This window comes from Sminthopsis crassicaudata, chromosome 3 (genome assembly GCF_048593235.1).
Source record: "Sminthopsis crassicaudata isolate SCR6 chromosome 3, ASM4859323v1, whole genome shotgun sequence".
NCBI classification, from domain to species: Eukaryota; Metazoa; Chordata; class Mammalia; order Dasyuromorphia; family Dasyuridae; genus Sminthopsis; species Sminthopsis crassicaudata.
In genome coordinates, this window is record NC_133619.1 from 438,690,509 (window position 1) to 438,704,210 (window position 13,702).

Consider the following 13,702-nt stretch of genomic DNA (forward strand, 5'->3'; position numbering starts at 1 on the left):
GTAAGTCGTGCTTCCAGTCCTTGTGGTATCTATCAGTCCTGAGCTAATTTTGAGACTTAATTTATCTAATTGGTTGTGAGGGAGTGAGGACATTCACTGAGTAGTGTGTTTCTTCTCCGCCATCTTGGCTCCGCCCCGACAATTACAATTTTGAAAGGAATCATGAGACTATATAACAGTGTGATGTTTTTGCAATATATTCTAACACATTAATGTATGTATAATTTCCCTCAGATAAGTTTTCCCTCCAACAATTTGGATTGCAACCCATCCATAACTGTCCATTCTGCGTAGTCTGATAGGTATTCTTTTATAAATATGGATAACTAATATTTGCATTATACTTTCAAGTATGCAAAGAGTTTAACAAACATTTTCTCATTTAATCCTCACAACAACCCAGGGAAGTGGGAGCTATTATTATCTATACGTATGAGAAAACTGAGACAGGAAATGATTAAGTCATTATTCATTTATTGAGGGTCACACAGCTAATAAGTGTCTAAAGTGTAGTTATTGAACTATCTACTCTAAAGGAGTCTTCTCAGTGTCCCGGAAACCTTTTATTTCTCTTGATATCATGGGGATAACAATGAAACAAGTTGGTTGTCCACCACTTACCCCTTGATTTTCCATTTTTTCCTAGTTAAATTTCTTTTGATATCCTTTACATACTTCTATGAAATTCTTTATTTGTAATGTCTTTAAACAGGTTGTAACTAACATGTACTTCCCCATTGCCCTTTCGGTAATCCTTAGTCTTAGTTCTTTGGAGAATGGAAGCTTTCAATACTCACAGCAGTGTCCCTGAAAGAATACTGCTATTAAAATATGAGCCTTCATTTTAGGCATTGCCTTTTACTATCAGTTCTAAAATAGTCTTGACTCTAAGATCTGGAAGAATTAGTGCAAGTAAAAGCTGTTGAGGACTTATGCATGTGCTAATTCAACTCAGCATATATTTGTTAATATTTGCTATTCAATATTTACTAACATATTGTATATAAAATTTAGATAAGATATAATCACTGCCATCATAGGGCTTCAAATTGGGTAGCTTAGCAAGCCCTGCTTGCTGTAGGTATGGAAACAGAGAAGATCAATAATTAGATGAAACCAGGAAGAAACCAAAATCCCCATTTTTACATCAGGAACAAGTTCAGATTTGAGTAAATAGTCTTTTAGTACACTGGCTCTTTAGGGCATCAAAGAAATGATGCATGGAGCTGTTTTAAGTTTTCAATAAACTCCATTGGGTCAAATATAAGGTGGTCAACCTTGGTCCTTGGAGGCCTTCTTTCCTGTGTGCAACTCAATGTCTTTTGTTGAGATTAGCTCTGCTCCTTTAAAAGAATTGTGGTCTAATTAGTATGACTATCAAGAGTACACCTCCCAGAACAAACCTAAGCTGTCCATTTGTTTTTCTCATTCCTACTACATGAATGGCCCATCTCCTTCTCTGGTCATATGTGCCCTAATTTTAAACCTGTTTATCAATCAGAATTATAGAAACAACAATAATAGCAACCAGAATCCATCAGTGTAAGCCCAAGAGTTAATTCCAGATAACGGATTATGAAAGGGTGTAGGGTTGAAGAGATCCTATTGCATGGCATGGAAGGGACATGAAATGGAAGATGGAAATGAATGGAAAATGTCTACAACTTTATGTTGGTGAACTGCTTCCATTGGGGTACTAGGGGAAGCCACATTCATACTACTAGGGACTAAGAGTGCAGGTGAGAGGGAGAAGGGAAGGGAAAAACGAGTATTGTCATCAGCAGAGACTCTATTTATACATAGAACCAAAGTGTGGCAAATGTATGAGGATGATCCAGAGTCATGATTCCCAATGTGAGTTTAAAAGAATAGACTTCAGTGGTAGGAAGCCATTAGTGTTATCTGTAATGAAAGAGTAAAAACAATGTGATTTTGTACGAGAGTGTTAGAAGCAAGCAGATGAAGTCCTAGTAGCTCAACATTAATCAAAGTTGACCTTTTAAGAAGACAAAAAACATTGACCTTTTAAGAAGACACACCTGGCCAGCATCTGCAAACCCACTGTAAAAAGACTTTACCAAAGAATAATCTGCTGAATATGACAAAGGGCTATTTAGGAGCTAACACAGAGTTCGGGGTTCCTGACTGACTCTGGCTTCTAGGTTTTCTTGACCTTCATTATTAGCTCTTTTTGACACAGTATTTTTGACCCAACTTCTGCTCAAGTGTAGCTTTTGAACTCATCTATGTTGGCCATTTTCTCTTTCTGACTGCTTTTATGCTTGACTTAGACTCTAATTTCCTGGACTCTAATTTCTTAGACTCTAAATTCCTTCTTTCTTCTCTTTACTCTAATACTTTCCCTAAGGGTAATACCATTGCTTTCTATCTTGTGTTGCTTTGGTAGTTAATTTTGTTTGGACAGTCCTTGCTGTCTAGAAGTGCCAGGTGGGAATGAAACAATTGAAAAATTTTGCTTATCTTACAATTTTGCCTAGAGCTCTGGTAGCAGCAGGTAGTCAATGCCTAAATTAAGACAATCAGGATGACAGTTTGAAAGGCTGTAAACTTAAATTTTTTACATTTCAATTCTGTCCTCCTATTAGGAGAATAAGCTGCATCTATGCCTTTCTTCCTCCTCCTTTATTATCACCAAAGTATAATATCTACGAACTCTTCTGGCAACTTCTGGAGTAGGGATTCTTAACCTGGGGTTCATGTATTGCCCAGGGTCTGTGGATAGATTTCAAGGGCTCCTTGACCTTGGATGGGAAAAAATCTTTATTCTAATAGATTTGGTTTCCCTTGTCACTACATGTTTTATATATTTTTATTTTACGAATATAAAAAATATGATTCTGAGAAGGAGTCCATAGACTTTACCAGACTGACAAAGGGGTCTGTTACACAAAAAAGATTAAGGATCCCCGACCTAGAAGATACTTTTTTGGAGAAGGCAGAGGGTCAATTATATTTTATGTTAAGCAGGTGGGAGCTTTTACTGAGCAACAGAGAATAAACAAGAGGTATTCTGGGAGTATAAGAATCTGCTAGGAAATCTAGTATTGTAGAGAGGTGTCACAGTGAAGGGTTTGGGACTACTTGAGGTTAACATTGAATTCTCTCAATAGCTTGGAGGATCACATATTTGTATCCCTATTTTGCAGATGGGAAAATTGAGACTTAGATTAAATCTATGCTCATACTACTAGTAAGTATTGGAGGCTGAATTCAAAGGCCTTTACAAGCCCTGACACCATATTGTTGCTAAATGAATCCGACTCAGGTGTTATTTAACTATCAGTAATTAGCATTCATCTTCTTTATCCTGGTCAATTTATTTTTAAAAATTATTATTATATTTTTATTATTATTATAATTGTTTTATTTTTTCTGGTTACATATGTATATTGATTTTTTAAATATACATATTTCTTTATGAACCATGAGAGAGAGAAAAAAGCACCAAAAGAAAGAAGTGAATATAGCACTTGTTGATTTACATAGTTCTTTTTCTGAATGCAAATGGTGTTTTCTATCCAAAGTTTATTGAGATGACCTTGGATCACTGAAGCATTGAGAAGAACCAAGTCTTTCATAGTTGATCATTGCACAATACTGCTATTACTGTGTACAACGTACTCCTGGTTCTGCTTGTTTCATTCAGCATCAGTTTATGTAAATATTTCCAGGTCCTTCTAAAATCAGTTTGTTCATCATTTTTATAGAACAATAATTCTATTACCTTCATTATACCACAACTTATTCAATCATTCCTCAATTGATGGGCATCTACTCATTTTTCAATTCTTTGTTACCACAAAAAAGAGCTGCTACAAACATTTTTGCACATGTGGGACCTTTTCTTTCCTTAATGATTTCTTTGGGATACAAACCCAGTAATGACACTGCTTTTAAAGCCCTATGGGACCCTGGTCAATTAATTTTGGCCTTCTCAGTTTTCTCACTTATGGGATGGGAATGATGGCATAACAGACACTTGAGAGATCTGTTTTGAGGAAATCACTTTGCAAACTATAAAAGGACCATAAGAATGTGAGCTATTTCTGTTTCTGTAAGAGATAACAATAGCATCTTAAAACTGAGTTTAAAATTAGCTTCTTGGGAGGATTCTGGAGTAGGTTGGTAAATTTCAAGTTCTCCAGATTACCCTCACAAATAGAGCAAATTTGCATCTCTAGGAAAACACAGACTAGTGAAAAAATCAAGAAGTGGGGCAGAATAGGAGTCCTCTTGCTCTTTCATATCTTCTTTAGAACATATGAAGAAAGGCTGGCTTCAGACCAGGGATTAACTGGTATAAAGTATAAACACATAGGGAAAAACCATATGAAGGAAGATTATTGTCATCAGCAGAGACCCTGGTTATGCCTAGAACCAAAGTGTGGCAAATGTATGATAATGATCAAGAGTTGTGATTCCATCATGAGTTATAAAAAAATAGACTTTAGTGGTAGCTCCACAGAAACAGCAAGTGGGGAACCCTGGGCTGAGCTGGGCTTGGCTGGAGCTTCAGCAGAACCACAGAAACTTTCACCTTCCAGGCAGTGTGAAGAGTTAGGAATCTATGCCTGGGAAGACTGAGGAGATCTCAGTTGATTAGGAACATTAGGATGGGCTGTATCCAGATATACAGCCCTGGCAAGAAGGAACCAGCACACCCAGTGAGTACAGAGACTCTGTTGGCTACAGACACTTGCTATAGAGGGGAGCTCTTGGTTTGGGGTTCCTGGTCAGAGGGAAGAGCTGAAGTGAAGCTAGAGGCACCAATCTTCCCTCCCTACAGTCAGAAATACCTCTTATTAAAAAAAATGAAGCACAAAGAAGATAGAATCCAACCATAGAAATTTACTATGGGAACAGGGAAGACAGAATTTAATCTTCAGAGGACAACACTGAAGTTAAAAAAGCTTTTACCCCAAAGAGTAACATGAAATGGCTCCCTGCCCAGAGAGAATGTATGGAAGAACTCAAAAAAAGAATTTAAAAATTAAATGAGATACATTGAAGAAAAACTAAAACTAAAACAAAACAAAAACCATCCAAAAAAACAAGAAGAAAAACAAGAAGATTATGAAAAAAATTAACCAGTTGGAAAAGGAGATACAGAGTCTCAAAGATGAAAAAAAAATTTTGAAAATTAGAATTGGGCAAGGGAAAGCCAGTGAAACTATGAGAGACCAAGAAGTAGCAAATCAGATTCTAAAGAATAAAAAATAGAACAAAATGTGAAAGATCTTATAAAAAAAACACAAAAACAGATTTAGAGAACAGATCAAAAAAAGAAAGTATAAGAGTAATTAATTGGACTGCCAGAAAGTTGTGACCAAAAAAAGAACCTTGACACATAATGCATGAAATAATCCAGGAAAATTGTCTTGGAATGATAGAATATTAGAGGAAAGTAGAAATAGAAAAAACCCCACCAATCACCATCTCAACCAGATCCTTTGTGGAAAACATATAGGAATCTTATTGCCAATTTTTGAAACCCCCAGATCAAAGAGAAAATTTTGCAAGAAACAAGAAAAAAGCAATTCAAATATTTTGGAGCTACAATTAAAATTGTACAGAACTTATCAGCAGCCATAATAAAATACTGCAGGTCCTGGAATCATATCTGCCAGCAGTCAAAAAGAACTGGGTCTGTGGTTTAAAATATCATATGCAGCAAAATTATCTATAATACTGAATAAGAAAAAATGGACATTCAATGAACTTGCATTCTTTCAGGATTTTATATCAACCAAACCCAAACTTAATAGAAAATTTAATGTATAAGAGCCAATATCAAAAGATCTATTTCAAGGAACTCAGCATGGACAAACTGTTTATTTTTTTTTTCACGTGGGAAATGCATATAATATGTTTAAGATTGGCATCAACAATAGGGTAACTCAAAACAAAGATGGGACAGAGTTAAGATAAAAATAGTAATTATGTTATACAAATGAGATATAGGGGAAAATAGACAGAGGCATTAGACAGGGGAAGAGGTCTCATAGTTATGAAAATTCACAGGGGGAGGGATGGGTTAAATGGGCAACACTACCAGGAAGTGTATAGCACTCTCTAAAATCTGTAAAAAAATAAGGGATTTTGGATGGGGAGGTGGATGGGGAAGCAAAGGTTGAAGCAAGAAGACTAGGGAGGGGTCCATGAGTGGGAGGAGGTTAAATAATAGCAAGGCAAATTAAGGAGAGAATTAAAGCAAAGAGTTAGCAGGAATAGGAAAGATGTGTACATGTGTATGTGTGGGGATGTGTGGGTGTATGTATGTGTGTTACATAGCACAGAACAAAAGAATTTACAAGGAAGTAAAGATGGACATTCATGAATATAATTTCTTCCACTAAAATATATACTTTCTTAATCTGGTAATTTGTTGTTATATATTTTGAATCCTACTATCTATTCTACTATCTATTGGGCATATGGCAATGTTCTCTTTTGTTTTTTATTCCTTTTCTGTTTGTCTTTTTTCTTATTCTGGTTTAAAAAATAAAATAAATTTAAAAAACTAAAAATTAGCTTCCTAAATATAGGATGAGGGCAAGACTGACTAGAGAATCATTCATCTGAAAAATATGTGAGGGTTTTAGTGGGCTGCCAGATCCATATGACTCAAAAGTGTGATATAGCAGCCAGAAAAAGCTAATGGGATCCAATAATTCATTAATGGAATAGCTGAATCCAGAAGATGGGTAGTGATAAAATGTCTATTCTGTCCCTGATCAATGCACATCTAGAACATTTTGTTCACTTTTTAGCAGCACATTTAAGACATTGATAAATTGAAAGGAATACAGAAGAGGGTAACCAAAATAGTGAAGGAACATAAAACTATGGCCTGCAGAAACTGGGAGGCAGCTTGGCAATAGTTTTGACTTAGATTAACACAGAACCAAGAAGATATTCATTCAAATTTGGCTTCATTCCACAAGGTATGTGACATAGTGAACTCTTTTCCTCATCTTTTAAAATGTGATAATAGTCTCTATAATATCTATCTTACTGGGTGGCTGTGAAGCTCAAATGAGGTAATAAATGCAAAGTAAAACATTAAAATGTAATATAAATATCAGTCATTTTTTATAGGTTGAAGAAACTGGGGATTTGTACCTTGAGGAAGCAAAGACAAATGGAAGAAGGAAAATAACATTCTAAATAACTGAAGAGCTTTCTTGTGGGAGAGAGAATGGACTACTTTCCCTTTAAGGTTCAGCTCAGGTGTCATCTCTTCCATAAAGTTTTCCTTGATATCCCCAAATGAGTAGATGCAGTGCTGGATCTGGAATCAGAGAGGCCTAAGTTCTACAAAATGCCTGTGACAATTATTAGCAAGTAATTTAAATTCTGCCTGCCTTCATTTCCATATTCCATGACAATAATAACAGAATAGTAAGAATAAAATGAGATATTTGTAAGGTATTTTGCAAGCTGTAAAGTGCTATATAAAAGCTAGTTCCTTGTTATTATCATTTTCAATATATTTTCAGTGACCTCACCAGCTCTGATGGATTAATGATCAACTTTATGCGGATGTCTCAGAGATCTATATATACAACTCCAGTCTCATACCTGCATCCCCAGTTGTCTATTGGGCACATCAGGATGAATATCTGGAAGATACATTAAACTCAACATGTTGAAAGTTTTCCCCAAAATCTATGTCTCTTCCAAACTTTCCTGTTTCTATTGATGACATTATTCCTCTAGTTCTCCAGGTTTGTAACTTCAACATTATCTTTGGCTTCTCACTCTCCTTCACTCAGTATATTTAATCATTTTGCCAAATCTTGTGGTTTTTAACTCCACAACATCTCCTGTCTGTATTTAGCCAGCATCTTAATTCAGACCCTTATCTTAGATTATTGCAATAGCCTCATAATTGGTCCACTTCATGTATCTTCTCACTCCAGTCCATCCTTTACACTGCTGTCAAAATGATTTCCCTTAAGTGTACAGCTGTTCATGACATTTTCCTACTCTGTAAACTTCAGTAAGCCTCTAGGATAAAATATAAAATCATTTGCTTATTTTTACAACCTTTCATATCTTGGTTCCAACATATCTTCTTTCTTTTCTTTACACACAACATCCTACCTCCATGCCTTTGTTCTAGATAGCCCCTATTCTATGAATTAATTCCTTTTTTATCTCTGCTTTATGGAAATCCTCTCTTCCTCAAGATTTAGTTCAAGTACTCTCTGCATCAGAAGTTCTTACCTTAAGATCCATAGACCTCAGGGTAGGGGGGGGTGTCTGTGGATAGATTTCCATGTAGTCCATGAATTTGGGAAAATAATATACATTTTTTTCATTAATTTCTAAATGAAATTTAAGTTTCTTTCAATTATTTCAAATATTTATTCTGAACAAAATAAAAACAAAAAAATTTAAAAAATATGAATTCTGAAAAGTAGTATACAAGCTTCATCAAACTGTCAAAGGTGGTCTATTTATGACACACCAGAGTGATTAAGAATCTCTCTTCTACTTTAAACCTTTTTAGATTCCTCAACTTCTAGTTCCTTCCCTCCCAAACTGCCTTGCAGGAACTGTTTTGCATTCACATATATTCATTCTCTCTATATTTATTCCTCACATTTTTACATATACATTTGTTCCCCCTGTTAGAATGTAAATTTCTTGAAATTCTTCTTGCAACTTGGAGCAGTTGATGGAAGTTGCAAAAAAGGAAAATTTAGATTTGATTTAAGAAAAATCTTTCTGACAATTAGAACTACTCAAAAGCAAAATGGTCTGCCTAGGGAGGAAAAGGGTTCCATTTATCTAGAGGTCCTTGTCGTTTGCCAAGAAGGTGAACTACAGAACTAGATCAAGTTAATCCTTCATATTTCTACAGAAGCAGTGGGTCTGTTCTGTACCAACAAGGGGTGGTATAGACCTGGACAGTTTGGAATAACTTTGCTTTTAGGTGATTGATCTAGAACCCAAATGTGGACCCTTTGGCCAAGAATATAAAAGTGGTTTCTTTGACTTTTTCTGGGACTTCCTGAAATCCTGGATAACTTATTTGCTGATTATCAATCAATCAATTACTTAATAAACATTTATTAAGGACCAAGTTTTGTACTAAGCACTGAGGATATAAAGAAAGACAAAAGATGATTCCTGTTCTCAGGGAGTTTAGATTTTAATGGGGAGGTAACATGCAAACAATAGCTAGGTATGCATTGTATATATTCAGGATAAAGGATAAATAAAACATGATTACTTTTAATTTCCTCACTTATAGCTTTTGTTTTTATGGATTGATTTTATCTGGGGATATATATATATATATATTAAAGAAAATAATTATTTGAACTCTCAGGTGCTGAATGAACTATTGTACCACAAGCCAGCACGGCCTGGATAGACCTCAGACTACTTTGTTATTTGTGAAGGTTGCCATAGACAAGATAGAGTCTTGTTAAGGAATTGGTTGGATGAAATAGCTTCTTTTTTTTTCCCCCCTGAGGCTGGGGTTAAGTGACTTGCCCAGGGTCAAACAGCTAGGAAGTATTAAATGTCTGAGACCAGATTTGAACTCGGGTCCTCCTGATTCAGGGCTGGTGCTCTATCCACTGCATCACCTAACTGCCCCTGAAATAGCTTCTTAGGTATTTTTAAGCTCTAACAATCTTGATTTCTTCCTGTAACATCACACATTAAAGATTTATTTGGATTAAGGTATAATTGTTCCTGTGAGAAGAAATTATAAACTGACCAAATTTTAGTGAAAATCAAAAATCCATAATAAATCACATGTATTATTTTTATAAAGAGAATCCTTAGCTCCATAGAATAGTGGGTTAAAAATTTCCTAATGTTTCAGAAAAGTATTGTTCTGCAAGCCAGTTCAATGCTATTTATGCAAATACTTCCTTGATTTCTTTGTGGAGTTTTACAGGAAGAGTGTTCCATGGGTCAGTAACTAACTATAGACCTTTAAAAGTAAAGTCAGACTATATCCATACTCAGAGAGAGCTCAGCTATTTCTTATGATGCAAGCTATTGGGTAGATTGTTCACATATGGCAAATCACTATTGGTTTCCTTCTCTTCTCCTTTTTCTCCCTTTCCTTCCTATAATAATAATAGCTAGAATTTACTTCATCTGATCTGAGATGCACAGGCACACAACACACACACACACACACACACACACACACACACACACACACACACACACACTTAGAGAAGTTAGCTCATAATACAAAGAAAAAGGCTATTTCCCTCTGAAGGAATCCAGATTACAAAAACTTTTAATCAGAATCTTAGCAACACTGAAATGTAAAGGTATATTTAAGAATTCTTGTGTTTTCTGCAAATTCAGTTAAATGGTAGTGATGGAAGAACTCAGAGGGCATTCCAAGGTGGACATAATCATGATAGGAGATGATATGGTACATAGTCTGTAAAGTCTATTTATGACCCCCCCCCCCAACACCTTGAGTTGGAAAGGGAAGGTGGTTCCCTGGAGGAGGGTGCCATGGCAACAAGACTGGGTGGGGTAGTTTTACTATGTGACTCATTTGGAACCATTTGGTCCCTTTGTAGTCTTCCATGAAGTGCAAGGATGCTAGTTATCATAGGAAGGATACTTGCATACTCTCCCAGATGTCAGTGCCTATGTTAAAACATTCTCTAGTTATGGTTTTATTGAAATGTGACATTACCATCCCTTTATTTTAATCTATGGGATTACTGGAGATACACAAAATATAGCAGAAAATACAATAGTAATGAAATGTTTTTGATATTTTTTATTATCAAAAATTTTTTTTGTCTTGAAATTTTTAAATAGTCATACATTCATATTTAAACGGAGACCACAAAAAGTTGTTCCCTATGAAGAGGTGCTGGGACATCACGTAATTCATTCTTCAGCCTTCAAATAGGATTGAATTTTTTTTTTTTTCTGAGACACTCATTCAAATACAATCACTCCTCAGTTCATTGCTTTGTTGTGAGTTTTCCCCCTCTTAGGTTTGGATTCTAAGAAATTTGAAGACCTGTAAGAAACAAAACCCAGGGACCTTTCAAAGTGTGATTACCTACTTTTCTATTCTCATTTTACAAGCAGCCTAAGTGTTTCCTGGAACAAATAGACTTTGCTATGGAAATGCCTCCTTTGAAGAAGCAATTTATAGAGACATTTCTTGGTACCCTCACTTATGAATGCATTGTCAACAAATTGCTTGGGTTTATTTAACTTGTCTAAATAAGAGTAAAATAGATCCCATCAAATAAGATGCAGAAATTTGGCTTTGGGAGTCAGAACACTATAGCAAAGAATCATGGCTGTATATGATCCCTGGGTAGGAATCAAGTCAAGAATGCCTCCAATTTAGGAAACTTGACAAGTAAAATAACCTTTCCTGAAACCTATACAAGTCTTAGGTACAAGATTGGATCAAAGGAGAATCCTTTTGGAAACTATATGCTTTATATAAAATAAGTCTTTCTGTACAAGGCACATAGCAGCATTTTGAAGATTAGTTAATTTTTTAATAAAATATATCAGGGTAGGTAAATGAATATGTATTCCTAGGATCAATGGTTAGTTTCAAGAGAATTTTAATCCTGATCATCACTGGTGCATATTGAATTTGGATCAATCATATAAACTCTGTATCAAACTTTGCAATTAATTAGATTAAATGTACTTTAAGTATGATTTTTCACTTTATTTTTCTTGTTTTTTATTATATAGCTAATACAGAAATATATTTGCATGACATCACATACATAATTGATATCATAGAATGCTAAAAATTTAAAAATACTTGAAATAAGAAATTAAGTCTTGATGATGTTAAAATGAATATAATCTCTTCTATTATTATATATGCTTTCTTGAAATGGAAATTGATTATTATATATTTTGAATCCTCCCTGATGTTCTGCTGAGCCAATGGCAATGTTTTTTTTTCCTTTTTCTGTATTTCTTTTTCTATTCCATTTTTATTTTGTATTTAGTTCAATAAAGTAAAAAAAAATATATATATGTATATAAAAGGAAAACAAAGTATCACAGGGCTCTAAGTACAAAAAAGGTTGCTGTTACTGTAAAAAGCAAAGAAGGGAAGGACACCATTTTTTTGTCCCTGTGAAAGAGCCTTCTATTTTTGAATGGTGACTCTGGCATCCAGATCTGGGAATAGCAAATACAAAATATGTTAATCATAGTTCTGTTAATACCTCTATCTCTTCAACATCTTTCTTATCTATCTCTTCTCCATTCTCTCAGCTACCATTTTAGCATATATCCTCATTATGTTTCTTTCATTTGGATTATTTGGATACCCTTCTCACTGATCTTGTGTCTCTTCCTGTTCTAACCCATTCTAGTTTTCTTAAAATTCATGTGTCATTCCTTCTGTATTCTACTCCTCTTCTCAATAATGACTCCCTTTTATATCCAGGGTCAAATGTGAAGTCTTCTTTACATTTAAATCTCTTTGCCATATTTTCTAGTCTCCAGCCTTCTTATATTATACTCTCTTTTTATGTTTTAAAATCTAACAGCACCAGGCCACTTGCTTTTTCTCATATTAAGCTCTCTATCTCCTGAATTCTCTCCATGACAATTCTATGTCTTTGTACTTGCTATCTTCCATGCTTGGAATGTCTTTCCAGTTTATCTTTGCTTCTTGGCAGATGAAGGAATAATCTTATTTTCTGCAGAAAGCCTTTCTCCTTTCCACCATCACTCTGAAGTTGCCTTCCATTTACATTGTATGTACAAAGTTATTTTCAAATTGTCTCCTCCATTAGTATTTCAGTTCCTTGATGGCATGGATCCAGCTTCTGCCTTTCTTTTTATCCCAAATGCTTAGCACAATGCCTGATGCATTGTCAAAGCTTATTAAATGCTTGTTGATTGATTGACTAATTTTAAAATTAAGACTATCTTGATCAGAAAGTGTCAGCAAGAGAAAAGGCCTTTCTGGTGTAAATAAAGGGTATGACTTATGAGTGACTACACCTTCCAATAGAAACATCAGTATGGTAAATTGGTTTACTTTACCACTGTAGTTTGGCTTCCAAGTCACAGTCATTCCACAATCCAACAAAAATGAATATTTGTGACAGGGATTCCTGAGAGGACCATTTGAAGGAGTCTGGGATTTATTTTGGGAGAGACATTATGGAAGAAGGACTAGAAGAAAGTAGAGATAAGTGTGTTTGAGCATGTCCTCCATCTTGAGAACATATAGCAGAGTTAAGAAGGATTCCTGGAATGGCTGTGCCTAGTAAGGCACATGATTAATCATGAGCAAGGGACAAAAAACAAACAAAAACTATAAGTAAAATAAACAACTCATTTAGGGAATAAGAGTTTGGTGAAAATATAAATGCATGAATTATGTACTCTATTCTTGATACCTTCTCTAATGCTCATAACTACCCTTCTAAATCTTTTATTTTCTATTTTTTGTTTTTTTTTATTATGATCTTTAACCCTACCCCACCCTCATCACATGGCTTTCCAGCAGATAACCTAGCCTCTTTTACTTTATCTTAACTAAAATTATAGGTTCAGGATTCTCTGACTTATTTGCCTTTCATATTTCAGGCTCACAATGTTTAGGCTAGAGAAAAGATAGTTTGGGGTGAGGGACAGGAGAGTTGCCTTCAAGTACTGGCAGTACTGCCAAATAGAAGTG

General features: G+C 35.0%; 1 long non-coding RNA gene across 1 annotated transcript in view; it reads right to left on the reverse strand.

The window, feature by feature from the left end:
- Positions 1-10,879: 10,879 nt before the first annotated feature.
- Positions 10,880-13,702, reverse strand: part of LOC141559652 (uncharacterized) — a 41,133-nt gene continuing 38,310 nt past the window's right edge. Inside the window, exon 3 of the long non-coding RNA XR_012487513.1 lies at positions 10,880-11,044. This is a non-coding gene — a long non-coding RNA (uncharacterized LOC141559652). The remainder of the gene's footprint in view (positions 11,045-13,702) is intronic.